At 33.9% G+C, this 18,804-nt stretch overlaps 1 pseudogene; it reads right to left on the bottom strand.

The window, feature by feature from the left end:
* Positions 1-1,980: 1,980 nt before the first annotated feature.
* Positions 1,981-18,804, bottom strand: part of LOC107963319 (mitochondrial outer membrane protein porin of 34 kDa-like) — an 87,399-nt pseudogene continuing 70,575 nt past the window's right edge.

Below are 18,804 nucleotides of genomic sequence, written 5' to 3'. Positions count from 1 at the left end.
CTCACAAAACTTCAATTTGCTAATGCCTTGTCCATCCAGAAGTCCTCTTTTGCTCAATTCTTTCATGTTGTTCTCAGTTATATGCCCTAAACGTATATACCAAAGTCTAGTAATATCATCATCTGAAAAGGAAGAGGAAGCACCATCTGCATTACTAGTAACAGTTGAACCTTACAAAACATATTACTTGGAAGTCTTTCTTTGCCCTTTCATCACAATGAGTTCTTTCAGCTTGAGCAACACCGGAACATCCATTTTTTCTTTCCTACTCTGATTCCATTTAGTGATTTGCTTTCGCTGAAGTTCAAAATTCTCTGCATATAATGTGTCTCCAATTATGCTTTTTGTTGACTTCATGAATTGCTCATTTCCACTTATTGGCACTCCCGCCTTTCAACATAGTGCTGTCACTAGATGAGGAAAGAAAAGTCTGATTTCTGACTCTAGACGCATCTCTTCATTTCTTGAAAAATCCAACGTCCTACAAGATCTGTTTATGCTGCAAGATACCATACAACAAAACAGCTCAGAAAACATTAATATTAGAAACATTAACGTCACGTTTGGTTCACTGTAATGGAATAGGGTTGTAATTAAATAGAGCTGTAATCAGTAATTTAATTGTTTGGTTAGAGCTGTAATCAGTAATTTAATTGTTTGGTTGAATGGAATGGAATGGAACTGTAATAGTATTCATGTGTTTGGTTGAATGGAATAAAAAGCTAAAACGACCAGAGTACCTTTAGCAGAATTTTTTTAGATGATGATTATTGTTATTAGATTTTAATAAGATTACTATTAAATATAATTTAATAAAAATAATAAATAATAAATAATATAATTATATTTTAATATAGTTATTATTAAATATACTTTAATAAAAAATAATATATAATTTAATAACATTCTTAGTATAATTATATTTATTTAAATTATATTAAAAGATTTTTAATTTTTATATAAAATTATATTAAGATATTTAAAATATTTTATTACTACCTTTCAAAATAATACACTATTATTTGAATCAATTGCTTCTCAAGTTATGTTCATTATAGTTGACACACAACAAATAGATTCTAAAAGCTTAATTATTAATGACTTTAAAATATTTAAAAATATTTTTGAATTCGACAAATTCATATCTTTAACTCTTTTTTAATCTAATTTTATTTGTTTAAAATATATACATTTTATTCTTACTATTTAAACCTTCTTTTTGTTTTTAAAAATAATTAATATTAATTGTTAAAAATATTTAAATTTTATATATCAAAATATTAATAATGAACCAATAATAAATTATTTTCTTTTATATCCTTGCTAAAAAATTATAATATTAATGAATTTAAACATCACATTTACTTTAGCCAATAATATTTTATATCATAACATCATGCCTAAAGTAAACGTTTAATCTATCAAAAGTACTTTTTGATAGCAAACTAAACACTTCTAAACTAAATTCTTTAGAGTATTCATCCTCTTTTGGAATATCATCATTCTTGATTGTGCCGTAAAAAAACAATTTGCTCTTTACTTTAGCATAAATGTACTAATTTGTCTATTTCTTAAATAGAGATCAAAATACAATCTGACTCGTAATATAAGAGCCTCCATAATAGTTCTACCTTTAAGCAATCTCACCACTAGTAATGAAAGCTTTCCATGGCCGAGTTTTACAAGCTAATCCAATGTTAGACTTTATGCTTATACCTGTTACCAAGTTCTATACCAAGTAAAAATTGTCCTCAACAAAGAAAAGGTACAACCCTTATTTCCCTTTATTAGCAATTTCCATGGAAAAACAAAGAAAGCCTCAAAAAAAAATTTATGGGGCAAATCTAAGTTATTTCACCATAATTAAACAAAGAATGACTAAAAACAATTATCACATTTTTTTCACATTTTCCTTTTTTAAAATAAAAAACCATTGATATAACAGGGAAGATGGCAACACCATGAAAGTCAACAAGAGACTAAAACTTCAAAAATCTTTTTAAGTCTACCATACTCTTACCAAAATGAGCTTTTTTTTTAAGATCTCAAGGCTTGAGTGCCAAAGCAAGTCCAACCTTGGGGCTCTTATCAATGGACTTTGTATCCACCTTTCTAGAAATGGTAAAGAGGGATTTCGGGCGCCACTCATGCTGGATGAGTGCGCTTGCCTTGTCGGTATTGTTCACTCATGCCTTGGTTGTGGTTAATGGATCCAATACATGTTGTGTACCCACGGTGATGGTGTTCACATTGGTAGAGAAGCTATGGGTCACCTCAACACCAACAACAATGTTGGTTGATGGATTCACAATATGGTAGTAAGATGCATTAACTAAATCACCCTTTTAATTCATTGACAAACAAGGTATTGAACTTGAGATTATATCGTTTGGAATGTTCAGCCATAGATAGGTATATAGCACATAACCACATACAGAGCCAAAGAAGTAATGCGGTTTGCATTAGTAAAGCTCAATCCCGCGTTGTGTTTGGTGAAATTCCCAGTCTTTGTGTTGAATGAGATATCGGTACCTAGTGTAAGAACATTTGTTCCAAGCATACCTGAGAAGTTAACTATTGGGTTGGCAGTCAATCCAATGCTTGAGCTTATCCTAGCACACTCATGCAAATACTGAAGTTCAATCTGGTATACAAAAAAGTGACAAAAAAGACATGTCCAGCAGCATTTCAAAACAAATTCTAAGTAACACGTTCTCATGACAAAAACCAAACCAAGAAAGAAGTTTCAAATGATACAAATTGAAATCTGATACAGGATTTTGTACCTTGCCAGATGTCTGATCAGGTACTCTAAAGCCAAAGATTGCCTTTAGTGCAGGTGCAAGTTCATCAACTATTATGGTGGTAAATAGTCGATAAACATAATGTACTTTAGTACAATAAACGATTTTTAAAAAGGCTTACAAAAGATGGCAAACATATATATCAACAAAAAAGGAATATAAGAAAGTAAAAAAGGAACTACGAACTCAACTAAAGAGAACCTTTAATTGAAAAGCATTTTCGGCAAAATAGGTCAAGTTCTGAGTAGTATGATGTTCTAAACAATGTTATCAAGTAGATATTCTTCTAGTTAAAGCTCGAGTTTCAAACATGGAAGGGATAAGACATGATTACTAATTTTATTATAATAGAAGACGGATGAAGGCCGAAAAATATATAATGGAGGAAAGAGCATCGTATCTAACTTGCAAAATAGAAATTTTGACCAAGAATTCAAACTTATACATAAAACTAGAAACCAACAAAAGGAGTAGATGAAGTACTTACATTGGAGCTCCACTTTGATATTAGTTGTAACATTCCTAGACTTCAATTGGTTATTAACATCAGCTAAGAAAAGATCACCTTTCTTTGTTCCGGTAGCGGTAATTACCTGAAAATAAATGGAAAAACAACAAACAACAAGTTCTCATAGCAAATTGAGAAATCGAACATCTTTCATAATACATTGCAGTTAAAAGATTGAGATAACCATGATGAAATTCAAGAAAAATAGCTGCTATTATACTTCAAAAATTGAACACACACACATGTTTGAAAAATAGACACCTTACTTTTAATTTTAGCTTAAATTAAACATTTTTTTGTAATTAACATAATTTTACAATAAGACATGGATTTTATATAAAATTAAATATGATCAAAATCACAACTTGGGTTTCACATGACAAAGCATTTCAAATGTATTCTTTAATAATAATTAAAGAAAACATAATCTAGAGAAAAAAATTTAAACAAACCCAGAAAATAAGAGTCAAACTTACAACACCAGTAGGAGAGCAAACAATCAAGCAACAACCTTTTTTTCCTTGTATTTATAGAAAATAAAAAATGCTTGGAGAGGGAGAAAAAACAGTGGGATAAGAAAGAGAAGAAAACCCATTAGTTTTGAGCGAGAAAGAATGGTTTGGAAGAAAGAGAGGGAATGAGGCATTTAGAGGGGGTGGAAAAGTGTTTAGGAGAAAGAATTTGAGGCAGTAGATGAGAAGGGAGGTAGTGTTTGGAGGCCATGAAAATGGTAGTTTTGGAGGCAAAAGAGGAGAGATTACGAAGGAGGAGATGGAAGCATTGATTGTAGGAAAGATGACGCAGCATCACTCAAACATTCATATGCTTGTTTGGCTACCTATTTATTTTTCCCTCTACTGGAGTTGAAGGAAAGAAGGGAGTGGCTATCGGTTGGGCTAAGTCTGAGCATTTTTTAGCTGAGAAATTGGGGAGGGTAAAGTTGATTTTCTAAACAACAAATGAGCAATTCGGTGGGGAGGAGAGAGAATAGAAATGCTCCCTATTCCCTGCATAAGGCTATAATGGAATACACTCGTAATAAGGTATTCCACTCAACCAAACGACTATTTGTGGTAGGCCCATTGAATAGAATTAATGGCATAGCCATTACATTGAACCAAACATGGCCTAGGTGCGAGTGCAATTCAGGTTCCTATAAATTGCATCCATATTTTGGAAACATGGAATATAATCGCTTGATTGAAATTAGTCAGCATTTCCAAATCCGACCTGTAATTCCATCTACCTCTACAAATATTGCTAGGGAATAGGGAGTCATCTACCTCTCGGATTGTAATAACAATCACATAAGTTCTAGTGCCGTCTCAGACTATTTGATGTTTAAGAGAGGCATAGAATTCGTGAACTAGAGGGATAACAACATTCTTTTTGGGAATGATACAAAATTGTTCCCAGTGGTGATATCAGACTAAAGTCCAAATTTCTTTCCAGTGGACCATAAAGGGTTCGAACCCTCATTCCTGAATGAACAGTCTCCCCTAGGACTCGAGAAAATACTTTTGTACATTCAAATGATGAATCTAATGGGTTCTAAAACGTCAAGTGTTTCTTGGACCAAAGCTTTCTTGCTCTTTCGTGGAGGCATTTTTTTAGTCAATTTTTTTAATCGAGAAATAGATAAACAGTAATCAATGGAACAATAAATAGAGTTTAGAAAACTTAACTTAATCTCCTTGAACTCGTATATAATTCTTCTTTGATCAGTTGTTGACAATTACTTCTAATTGCTCCTAATGTTAAAAAAGGGTTTTGGAAATTAGGGGTTTTAAAAAGGTTTAAGAAGATTTGGGTGTTAAAACTAGAATAAGTTAACTTAAAAGGATGTTTTTAAGCTTAAAACTATTGGTATTAGGGTTAAAATTCAGATATTTTAAGGGTTAAAATGCTGGGTTGCACGATTGGGTCGGGTTGACCCTACAGAAAATTGCAGCAATGTCGCAATACAGGGGTTCTATGTCGCGACATCCCTAGCAGATTTCCCATGTCACAACATCGGGGTTCAGTGTTGTGACACATCTTCCAGTTTTAAAAAAAACTTGGAAACTGTCTTCTATGTCGCAACACAGGATAGTGATATTGCGATATCAAGTTGATTTTTGAATTTCTTTGTTACTACCCACGGTGTTGCAATATGAAATGTTCGTGTCACGACATTGACATCGTTTTCCCAAATTTTCCTATCTTCAGAGTGCTTCAAGCATGTGTTAATCCTACCTGTAATAAATTGGTTAACAAAATATACAATTTGTACAATTAGTAAGAATTTCTACGTAAAAATGTTATGTCCTACTACCGGACTCACCGTTAGCTCATTCAATATACACTAAGGTACTCCTTGAAAATTGCTTCTACCTATATTGTTCTAACACCCATCATGCCTTTCTACTCATCTACGGTTGTCTTTTTCCCTAAACTTGCCTTTTTGGCCTACTTTAACTATTGACAACTCCTTCTGCAAATCATAGCTATTGATTATTTGTAGGATCACATACTCGTGCAACCACTTGAATTTTTTCTTAACATTCTTACTTCCTAAGAAGGTTGAGAATTGTGGTTCATATTCATCACTCATTTTATTTTTGTTTATCTCATCAATCAGGACTGGCTTATCAAGAGTGAGCTCTGATATGATTGGCAAAGAGATTGGCAGAAAATGTTGCACTATGCTACTTAAACTCTATCTTTGATGCCTTTCAAATTCATCCATTTATTTGCAGATAATTCTCCTGAATGGTTTTTATGAGAATTGGATATTTCGTGGCTCCAGTAGCTCAACGCCTATGTTCATCAATTGTCCTGTTTGAATGACGCTGGTTAGACGATTATAAGTCCTATATATATACATAGTCCTCATATTGTTAAACATCCAGAAAATTATTAGTTCATTGAATTGCTAGGGTATTTGGTTTAGGACTAAAGACATGCAAAGAATAGTCAATTCAGGCTTATTAGCTAAGATTATTGGTTTCTCTATATTTTGCTCTGTGAATTCTTAAATCAGTAGACATGCTTCCATTGAGTTGAGCATAAAGGTTATCGTCTCTGTTGGTGGGTCTGTGTTATGCAGCTCTAGTGTTTCTGCTTGATCGAAAGATCTCACAATTGCGGGAACAATGAGTTCCATGTTTATCAGAGTGTTAGATTCACTAGCCATTTCCCCTACCAACTCCATACCTTCCTCTGTTGTTGTTTTGTTCACCGATTCTGGATATTCTTTTGTCTACTGAAATGAATAATAGTTTAGCAATTATTTTCCCTTGCAAATATCTCTGATGGCATTCTCTCCTTTTCTCAACTCTAGAATTGCCATATCTTGATGCCTTTCTGATGGTATACCAATATGGTCGTTATCATCTTGAGAAATGACTAGATTTCTCCTCAGAGTTGACTTAATTCAATCATTAATAACCGTTGGTTCTTCTATATTCTAGAGTCCTCATAGACTTTTTCTTCATTAATGTCGAAATCATAATCTAAGTCTTCCTCTATCCACATATAATCAAAGTAATCCATTCTCCTGTTGACCAACTGCTTTTGGTTATGACGGTTGTAGTTCTGATTCAGAATGTGCACTAAGCTATTCCTAAAAAGACACAGATGAGTAATCGCAAAGTTAGCTAGTTAGATAAATTAAAATTCGTATCTATAATCTAAAAATTTCCTCATTATTCCTTATGAATGCAAAAATTAAAATTAAACTAGTGACGTTGCCTCCCTAACAATGGCACCAACAACTTGATCACCTCCGGACCTACTAATTTCTAGAGTGTGAGTACTACAGTAAAAGATATATTAATATGGCAGTATTCGCAAGTATACGGGTCTAGTTGTAATATAGTTACAATAGAGTAGGTGAATACTCTAAGGATCATACCCAAGGTAGGCGTGTGCTAAAAAAATTTTAACCTAAACACTTAAAGATCTAATTATTACTTTAGTTTAGTTATAGTATGAAGGTTTTTATAATAGTAAAAATAAAATAATATAAAGAACTAAAATTTGAGAGATTGAAGAATAGAAATAATTGAATCTAGTTATGGGTGATTAGCTTACTTCGGTAATTTCCACCAACTGTCGTTTTGAGTTCTTCATCAATCATCTAGTTGCTATCCCATTAAGGTCTTCTGATCTTCTACTCAATTACCGAGTCGACAAGAACTACTTATCTTTCGACCTCACAGTCCAAACTAGTTTGGGTTGAAGGTGTTCATGGATGGGCCATACTAATTTTGGGTTAATTTCTACCTTGATGACTTCCCAGGGTTGTCAGGCCTAGGGTTTGTTTCACGTTCTTCCTTTCCCAAACAACTATTCCATTAAGTATCCCAACAAAACAGTTAACAGATCATACCTCCACTCACTAATCCTATAACAGCCCGGTTTAGACCTTGGTCGGAACAGTGGTTTCGAGACCATAAATCTTAGTTAGAAAAATATTTTAATATTATTTTTGGTGTTTACAGCATGTGAATTTGTATGTGTGAAAATTTCGTGAGCTAATTTTATCGTTTAATAACTCAATTTGAGAAAAACAACTTAATCGCGTAAAATGCAAAAGTTGCATTCTACTTGTTAAAGTGCCTTATTTGTTAAGAAATTTAAATGTGTAAGTCCTTATGTGGTTAGTAGACCTTTAGTTAATAGGATGGACAAATATAGTAATCCATTAAGTGTGTTATAATGTTAAATTAAAGGTTATTATGTAATTTAAATATTAATGACTAATTAAATAAAAAAATGATAAAAATTAGTGGGAATTGTCATCTTTCTCACCAAAATTTAAAGGAAGAAGAAGCCATTGTTGAGTTTTAAGGTTCGGCAATTGCATTAGCAAATTTGTATGTGATTTTTGCTCGATTTTTGATAATTTCTACATTTTTGAGATCGTTGCTTCGTGTTTTAGCTAACCCATACTTTAATTTTCAAATTGATGATGAATTTGAGATTTTCCATTGTGATAGCTTGATGAATTTTTTGTTTGATGATGAAAAATAAATATATGTTGTTAGATTGTCATGTTTAATTAAGTAATTTTTAGTAAAAATGTCTATTTAGCATTAAATGGTGAATTTTGTAAATTGAGGGGTCAAAATGTGAAAGAAATGAAATAAATGGGCTGCTAGGAACCTTAGTGAAATTCGGCCAAGCTTAGGTGTGGTGAAATTTTGAATATTTTGTGTTTTATGAAATAGGGACGAAATTGTAAAAAATGTAAAATGTTGGGGGCTAAAGTGCAAATTTCCCTTTTATGTATTTTTGGATAAATATGAGTACATATGTGATTAAAGAAGTTAATTTATATTAATTTAGATTAAGAAAAGATGAAATCGGATTTGAATCGGGGAAATCAAAAAGTTGTCGAATAGCCATTCCAGTCTGTTCGTCTCCATATGAGGTAAGTTCATAAGTAAATAATTGTTGTTAAATTCATATGAAAATGTATTTAATTGTGCCGAATTGAATTTTAGTAACTATATATGTGTATGTTGAATTGATATAAATATGGGAGAAGTAACTACGAGCTTGAAACAATCGAATTACAACGTCCGAAAGTCCCGTACAAACTATAGGAATAGTTAGGATACATATGTCATGACATAGATTTTGGTATTTGATTTCGCGTAAGACCACGTCTAGGATGTTGGCATCAATTTGAGATTTACGTGTAAGACCATGTTTGGGACATTGGCATCGTATATGATTTCATGTAACATACTGTCTGGGACAGTGGCATCAATATTTGATTATATGTAAGACCTCGTCTGGGACGTTGGCATTGTATGAGCTTTTCAAGCTACTTGAGTATCCTTATTGATTTCGAATGGTTCAACGAGCAATGTTAAGTTAAGATCAAATGTGAAATCAAGCTAAATGGTTCAGGTACGTGTGAAGTTAAACGTTCATGAAAATAAGGTAAGTATGGTACTTGAGATGATGATATGAACTATGCATGTTAAAGTTGTGATCATTATGTACATGAGATTGTTCATATTCGTCCATGTTGAAATAATCATGCTAATGTTCATTTGATAATTTATTTGCTTCTAACTTACTAAGCTTTAGAAAGCTTACTTTGTGTGTGTTTTTCATTATTTTATAGATTATCGAAGCTACCGTGAACTCGGGGATCATCAAGGATCGTTGTCACACTATCGAACATTATTTTGGTACTTTTGAAGTTGTAAATATCAATATATGGCATGTATAGGCTAGTGATGTCATGATATGTGTTATGTGTATTTCTTGCCATGTGATATGGTATGAATATGATTGAGACTATGGAATTGGTTTTGGTATAGACTATGTGTTGGAAAAATGTTATAATTGATGTATATGTATAGTCTTGGGTGAATGGCCATCTTGGTATGATTTGGTAGTTAAAATGGTATGCTTTGATATGAAATTGATTATGAAATTGATTGGTGATATTGTGGATTGAATTATGCATGTTTGGGTATGGTTTTGGTTGCTATTTGGTCATAAATTATGCTTTGGTTGATGCTTGTAGAGATGACCCTTTTTGGGTGGCATGTTGGCCTTATAAATGACCTATTTTTGTCCACATGGGTAGAGGCACGGGCGTGTGTCTCAGCCGTATGCGACACACGGTCATGTTACACGACCGTGTGTCCCCTAGGGTACCCTACAATTTAAAGTCAGTATACCTTACAGTTTTGACACGGACTAGACACACGGGCGTGTCTACTGGTCTTATGTGGCATGCTGGCTGGCACATGGGCGTGCGGTCGGCCGTGTGACCCAATTCAATAACCTCCCTAATTTTCCCACAGCCATAGCACGCGGGCGTGTCCTTGGCCATGTGGTACAAGTCAGTATGTATGCCCTGTTTTCACACGGCCTGTGACATGGGCGTGTCTGGTAGTCGTGTAAGACACACGGCCTGTTCACACGAGCATGTAACCCTTATATCTTTGAAAATTTTCTATGTTTCCCAAAGTTTTTTTTTTGTCATCAGTTTAGTCCTGAACCCCTTCTAAGCATGTTTAAGGTCTCGTAGACCTATTTAAGGGACATTGTGAATATGATTGAATGTGATTTGATAATGTGTAAGCTATGTATGTAATATGATTGTAATATGTTATAAATGGTTCGATAATACTTCTTAACCCTAGTCTGGCGACGGATGCAGCTTAAGGGTGGTACAAATCCCCCATAGAGGGATTAGTTACTCATGGTTTCCGTAGACAATATAGAATCTATATAAAGAGAAAACATGCTAAATAAATTGACAATATAAAATTTATGAAAGAGCCTGATTGTATTAAGATTGATTGCGAATCCACAAAGTTTTATTGTCTCCACAATACAAATCTCTCAAGATAGAATAGGAACGAATGAAAATAAATTTAACTTAAGAAAAGACAAAACTAAACTAAAATTAAAAGACTAATTCTAGGCTAAGTGAATGGTGTCTATAACATGTGACAAAAGAGCCTATTTATAGATTTCAGGTGGTCGTCATCCTTATCCCTATGGTCACTTGACATTCTCGAGCTTTAAGTTTGATTGTGTAGACCAAAATGCCCCTATTTCGTGTTTATTTCTCATTTAGAGTCGATGTCGCAATACACCAGATCTTGTGTCACGACATAGCAGTCAGTGTACTCCTACTGGGATATCTTCAGGGGTATGTCGCGACGTCGAAGGTAGTTTCATGATTTCTCCATTCTGCTCCTTATGTTGCGACATCAAGCATTTCATGTTACAACATAGTGACTAGTGTCGGTTTATTACGCCTTTTAATGGTATCCTACGCACTTAAAAAGGTCACTAGCTCACACTTAGGCCTCATTCGGCCCCTAAGGTCAATGAAAGACACAAGTTGCACATTTTATTAACTTAATGGAAACTTAAGAAATCATAATTAAAACTTAATAAAAACGCTTGTCTTCAAGCTCATAAAGTGTGGAAATTAATTTAATATGCTACACTAAATTACGACAGATCAGGGGGGAGGCTTACGAGAGGTTCTGCTTCCATACATAAAGGATGCTTATGGAAGGTGCTTGCTCCCAACGTATAGGGGAGGCTTACAGAAGGCCCTAATCCTAACACATGAAGGGAGGCTTAGGAGAGGGTCCTGTTTTCACTCATGGAAGAAGGCTTACAGAAGTCCTGCTTCCACACATGAGTGAAGGTTTACGAGAGGATCCTGCTTCCACACATAGGGGAAGGCTTAAGATAGGAATTTGGATGCTTTATAATGCATGATGTTTGATTTAAAAACATTTTATAGATGAGAAGTCACGGTATTTTATTATTTATTCATGCTATACAAAACTTGTGAAGGAGGAAAGTAATGAGAGTAACCAATAAATTTGAAGATACATACTTTTAATTTATCTATAAAATTTGCATAGATTACAAGTGTTCCAAGTCCATGGCACAACTATATTGTCAATCCAGTCCAGTCAATATGATCCAAATCCAATAACAGCAACTTTGTGATATGGTTCTTCTCATGAGGTTGAAAACCAAATCTCCCACTAGAAACTCTCGTCTATGAACCTTGGAGTTATAATATTTGGCCATCTACTAATCTCTGATTGCTAAGCCAAGGGCTACCTAATTTCTAGCTTCGTCTAGAAAATCCAGGTTCTTGCAAAGAAAGTAACTTCATTGCCTTGAGAAGTGTAGTGCAACACATGATGGATGTTGAGATCGATTTCTATAGGTACCACTACTTCAATCCCAAACAAAAGGTTGAAAGCAGTTTCCCTAGTTCCATAGTGTGATGTTGTTCAAAGAGACCATAAGGTTAGAGGGAGTTCCTCTAATCATTTGCTCTTAGTCCCATCTATTTTTTTCTTTAGTCCTTGGAGGATTTTCTTGCTGGTGGATTCATCTTCACCATTTTTCCATGGAGTCTTGACTGAACTATGGATTTAGGAAATGTAGAGATTCCCACAAAAGTCCTTAAACTTCTCTTGCAATTAGGTTCCGTTATCTACAATTATAAACTTGGGATCCTATACTGACATATAATGGTTTCCCATACAAAAATCTACATGTACTTCTCAAATATGGTGGCTAAAGCTTCTTCTTTTGTGCCATAACGAGTGGGAATGGACCAACTATGTTGATTCCTCAAGTGTAAAAGGGTTAGGGGCTGGAGATTCTCTAGAGCGGTTCTGCTCGCTGTTGAGGAATTGGAGAATTTCTGGCAGGACTCACATTTGGCAACATACTTTGCTGCATGTTTTTACATTGAAGGTCAGTAATAACCCTACCGTAAGATTTTTTGTGTGAGAGCAGTTCTCCTTGAGTGATGCCCATAGATTCCTTCATGGATATTTTCCATTACGTAGTTAGAGTCAAAAGGTTCATCGCCAACAAACCTACGAACGTTTGGACTGGAAATATTGCAGCAAAAAGATATAAAATAAAGAAACGGATGTCCATAAGTATAGGGGTCAAATTATAATATAGTATTATTGTAACATCCCGAAATTGGGCCTAGTCGAAATAGTGGTTTTGGGACCACAAATCTTACATTAAAATAATTTTTTTATGATTATTATGAGGCCTAGGATATGAAAATAAGCATATGTTAAAGTTTCATGAAGAAATTCCAAGTATAAGGTGTCTAATTAGAAATTAGGGACCAAATTGAATAAATTTCAAAACTTGGGTTCGAGAAGCAATTTGTATGAAATTTCTTTGGATTATTAATTAGGAGGTCTTAAATAGCAATTTCCCCAATTTCTAAGTTTTTGGACAAAAATGGGCATGCATGGAAAAATTTGAAAGTTTAGTATACAAGGGCATTTTGGTCATTTGGTAATGAAATTAACAAAAAAAGGAAAATGAAAGCTAAAATCAACCATCTTCTTCCCCATAGCTGCCAAAATTTGTATGTTCTCCATAGCTAGGGTTTCAACATTTTCAAGCTCAATAGTAGGTGCTCCCTAGCCCTGTTTTTAATGTTCTTCGTATTTTTGAGATCCTCTAACATGCTCTATCTATTTCTACCCATATTTTAAGCTAGGGGTCATGGTTAGAAATTTACCCATGCATGAGGTGCTTGTGTTTTGATGATTTATGGAGGAATAGGAGAGATTAAAGGATGGTAAAACAACTTTTACTAAGTAGATTTTCATGGAAATGGCTTAAAGGACCATTTTGTAAAAGTCGTAAAAATGGGTAGAAAAATGTGAAATGAAGGAAAATGTTGGCTGCTATAAGTATGAAAAATATTTGGCTAGGCTTTGGTAACCAAGAAAATTACATGCATTTCATTATACGAACCTAGGGACTAATTTGTAAAAGTTGTAAAAGGTTAGGGGCAAAATGGTCATTTTGTCCAGGTTGAGTTTTACGCTGAAAATGAATAATGTGAGGTATTAATAATTTATTATTGCTTATATACACTCCGAGATACCAATCTCGGAGGTCAACCGAGGAAAACAAAAGGTTTTGGAGTAACCGAAATTCGAATCGGAAACGGTTATCAAGTAAGTTTGTGTAACTCAAATGTAGACTATTTGAATACATTAAAAATGTATATTCATGTGTGAATTATTATATTTCTATTCGTTGTGAGATAATGTATGAAAAATATTGTGTTAATGAAAAGTTGATAAACTGTCCCGGTTGAATAACAAGGATATCTGATGGATTTTTCCGGAAATGAATTGACAGTAAAAAGGATCTAGCTTGGACGGGTGGTCCTAAAGTGATCTAGCCTCCCGAAGAATATGTGTGCTGAAATAGATTTAGCCCAGACGGGTAATCCGATTAGTATCTGAATTTAGCATGGGCTGGTAATTCAGATCCGAGCTCATAAGAGTATTTGTCGTTGTAGGGGATTTAGCCTAGACTGGTAATCCTAACATTACTCCATGAGTTTACATTACAGGGGATTTAGCCTGGACTGGTAATCCCGCCGTAAGAGCAAGGTTCGCGAGAGTGCGTACTTAAAATGATCACTTGCATGAAATGACGGTAAATGGGATATCCATCGAGATTTTGAGAAATTCAACAGGGTTAAAATGAGAAATGAGAATGGAATTTCTTGAATCGATGAGCTCATCTAAGATTAATGCTATAATGTATTGACATGAGACTAACTTGATGATTGAGAGTATATGATAAGGAAATTATATTATACTAGTTGGAGTGAATATCTAATATGGTTGTATGCTAAAAAACTGGTAAGTTTACTTTCCAGTTATCCGAACTTACTAAGCATGTTAATGCTTACCCCTCTCTCATTTCCCTTGTCTTACAGAGCTCGTGGACTCATGAAGATTGGAAGATAGTTGGAGCTCCGATCACACTGTCAAATTGTCTTGTTTTAGTATATAGAAACTTTTATGTTGTTATAATGGCATGTATAGGATTCTTTGTCATTTTTGTTATATGTGTCATTTGGCTAGCCAAAGTAAAGGCTTAAATGATATGCTTATTCATTTTGTATATGGCTATGAGATATGGCTCATATTGATGTAGGTTGTAAGCCTACTAATTGTGCATGTTTATGCTCTAATGTTTCATGTGATGGTTGATGCGATATACCATGAATGGACGTGTGTAATATGACCAAATCAATTGGAAATGGTTTATCTCATAATTGGCATGGGTTATAAACGGGGCCAAGTATAAAATGGGATTTTTGAAATGCTAACCCTAACACAAAGAGGTAATATTAATATAGGTTAAAGAGGGACATGAAGTAGCATGTATGACCTTGACCAAGAAGGTTTAAAGTGTACATTTATCCCATGATAAATGTCCAAGAAGAATATTAGTGTGTATGGATGTTTGACGGTGACCAAAGGCTTGAAAAATAGCCTCCAAAAAGGTCCACATGGGTAGACACACGGGCATGTGTCTAGGCCGTATGTGATACACGGTCAGTCCTCATGGGTGTGTTGTACGGCCGTGTGTCCTTTGCACCTAGAATTTTAGGGCAGTATGCATGGTAGTAAACACATGGGCAGAGACACAGCCGTGTGTCTCATCCGTGTGGAGGATACAGCCTCTGGCCACGGGCGTGTACCTTGGCCGTGTGCTCTTAAATGAATGATGACATCATAAACAGAATGTTTAGGTTTTTGCACACGAGCTGTGACACAAGCATGTGCTCGGCTATGTGAAAACCCCTGTAGGTTCAAAATGAAAAATAATTCCACACGAGCCAAGCACACGGGCGTGTCCCAAGCACACTGGTGTGTTCATTGCCTTCACACGGGCGTGTGAGGCTTAAACGTGAAAATTTTTCTAAAATTTTCTTAAGTTCTCGGTTTAGTCCCGGACCACTTTTAACGCATGTTTTGGACCTCGTAGGCCCATAATAGGGAAAATATGATTTTGTTCAAATGGTTCTAAATTGGAATGAAATTTTATAACCCGTTCTTCCTAGAATGTTCATGGTTGTGTACGGTAATGCCTCGTACCTTGTCCCAGTCTCAGGTACGGGTAAGAGGTGTTACAATTGTACAATGGGGTACAGGAAGTACTCCGAGGATCGTAGGAGGATGGATTAAATCTAAAATTATCTTCTACAATAGCAGGTCTAAATAGTACTCATTGAAAATTATATTACGATAATGAATAATAACAACTAAGGTCATAAAATTAAATAAAATTACTAAAAAGAAATTGACAAACAATGAAATCTCAAATAACAGACAGAAGATTAACTCGCTTCAGTGTTTATAATTAACTTCAGAACTGCGGTTTGAATAAATTAGTTAATACCTAACCAATTATTACCTCTCGACCTTTAACTGATTAATTAATCGATAAAAACCACTTATCTTTCAACCTCACAATTTAAACCAAGATAAATTATGAGGTGCTCGGTAGACTTATCCACTCGACCTATCTATCTAAATTACTTCCTACGGTCATCAATCCTAGGGTTTAAGCATGCATAATTTAAACCAACTAATTCAACAACGAACCCTCATTCTTTCGTTAATTGCTCTCACATTCGCTTGTTAATATTCCTAAAGGAATTAGTTTCTCATGAATCTATATGTCATTTCCCAAGAATTAATTTAATAAGTCAAAACACACAAATTAAACTAAAATGATATGGAGATAGAAATTGATTCATTTGACGAGCTCATGTGCTCAATTTTGCAATTCCTTTACCAGCTAGAGAGATATCGATGTTAACAATAGAGAAGTGAAAGAAAAATACTAAAATACTTAATAACGAAGACTTGGACTCAAATCAAATCCAAGTTAAAAACCAGAAACAAAATTTTTTAGAAAATAAAATAAAACCTAATTAAAACTAAATCTACTAACTAAAACCCTAAGAATGACTTTTTAAATCGCCTCACATAGCTCAGCCTAAGCCTTGCTATTTCTAGGCATCATTAGTTGCCTTATTTAGGTCAAATTCAAGCCTAAAATCTAATGAATATGGATTGCATGGACGAAAACAACCCTGGTTAGTTTCTAGCCCTCATCACAGTTGTGTAGCAATACAGGTTATGCGTGTCGCGACACACAACTTTAACTTCAAGTTTGGAGCTCATTCTAATGTGCTGCGACTCGGTTGTCATTCCTAATGCTTTTAGGCTTAAAAATAGGTATCCTGCGAGGCCAATTAAGCTCATTAAAACTACCTAAGTGCCGTATTGGCCCAATAGGTCAACTAACAAAAAATTATTGCGTAAAAATGTTTATTTTTCAAGAAAATAAATATAAGCTAATAAAACTGAAAATGCATAAAAACAATGTAAAATGGCTTAAAAACAAGCTCGTTAAGTGCCGAAAGGTAACTAATTTGCCACTACAAATTGTGGCAAGTCAAATGCCCTCACATTTAACTCGTTGCTTTTCCTCAACCAAACAAGAAAAAAGTAAAAGAAAAAAAGTAAAGAAAACACACAGTAGAAATAAAGTACTTTAACATGCTTCATACACAAGATTGGATCGAAGCAATATAAACAAGATAATGTGGTTAAACATGTAATTCTAGTGCGATATGTAACTAACTCTTGATTTTTAATGTTAGAGTAGTTAGTTCAGTAAATTAAAAAGAAAACAAATCAAAGAATGTCAAGAATAGTTATCCATCAAAACAAGTACACAAATATACATTTATACTCAAAGAAATATAAGTAGTAAGAATTTTCAATCATCAGTTCAATTTTCATCCATGCAGTGTATCACTTAGGTTACATAGGACTTTTTAGCTTGTAATGTTTTGCGGCTTAGGTTGGTTTTGACTTTGAGAAGAGACTCGATGAAATGAGTTAAGCACAAAAATAGTTTGGCACAATATATTGTTCCCAATACAACCCTAATGTCCCAATTAGGCTCACCACCTTATATTCACTTCCCTCACCTTCCTTTTCTCTTCATTTTCTAAGGTACAATATAGTATTCATAAGTACAATCATTTTAACGAGTCTTTTATGCAAGAATAAGTATATTTTTTCCTTTTTTTTCTACTTACTCTATTTTTATTCATTTAAGGTTTTCTCGCTTGGATCTTCACCTTTACAAAGCTTTTCTTCAATTGATATATTTTTCATTAAGGCACAAACTTGCAAGAATCTTATATTTATTATACTAAATAATTCCTTAGTTTTCACTCTCAATAATATTTTTCTTTATTTTGAAACCTTCATTATGTTTCTACCTAACCCTCAATATTAATGGCTTGACGTCTAAGTTCGTGCCGGGACCAAGAAAAAAAAAGATTAAGAGATTACTCATTTGGCTCATGGTTTCATTCATGGTTCATCAAGAAAATGGATTTAGGCTCAAAATAAGGTAGTAGGGAATTCATGCATTCAGTCGGCTTTTTAGCTCTAGTGTGTACCAAAAAATGCCTTAGGTCATCCCTAGATATTTCAATACATGGATTCAATTAACCAAGTTTATCAATTCTCACAACCTATTATTCAATCAACATTCATGCTTTTTGTGTATCCATTTATCATATGGTATGCTTAACACACTTTAACCTATTCACAGTGTAATAAACTGAACTAATTAGTCTAAAATTAAACAACCTAGAATTAATTATTATTGAACTAAATTTAAATTTATACACACAATCCTATTTACATGCTCCTAACCAATCACTTTTATTTCTTCAAGCTCGAGCACAAACAAAGCACACACACAAAAATTCAACTAAAAATTACTAAAACTAAACAAAAATAATAAAAAATTTTAAAAATTTCTATGTCACCCCAACACACTTTATTTGGCACATTGTCTCTAATGTGCACTAAAAAGTAATTAAGGGAAGAGACTACCTTTTGGTGTAACTACACATGTAACAACTCGTTTTCATTGATATAGAAATAGTGGTTTTAGGACCACAAATACGACGACTAAATTATTATTTTATTATTATTTTAAAGTTTACGAAATTTTATTAAGGTCATACTAAGATTTCATTAAGAAGGTTTGATGTTTGCATGATTAATTAAGTAAAAAGGACTAAATCATAAAAATGATAAAAAGTTGAGTTCT

This window comes from Gossypium hirsutum, chromosome A02, assembly GCF_007990345.1.
Source record: "Gossypium hirsutum isolate 1008001.06 chromosome A02, Gossypium_hirsutum_v2.1, whole genome shotgun sequence".
NCBI classification, from domain to species: Eukaryota; Viridiplantae; Streptophyta; class Magnoliopsida; order Malvales; family Malvaceae; genus Gossypium; species Gossypium hirsutum.
This window is presented reverse-complemented; position numbering and strand designations above follow the sequence as displayed.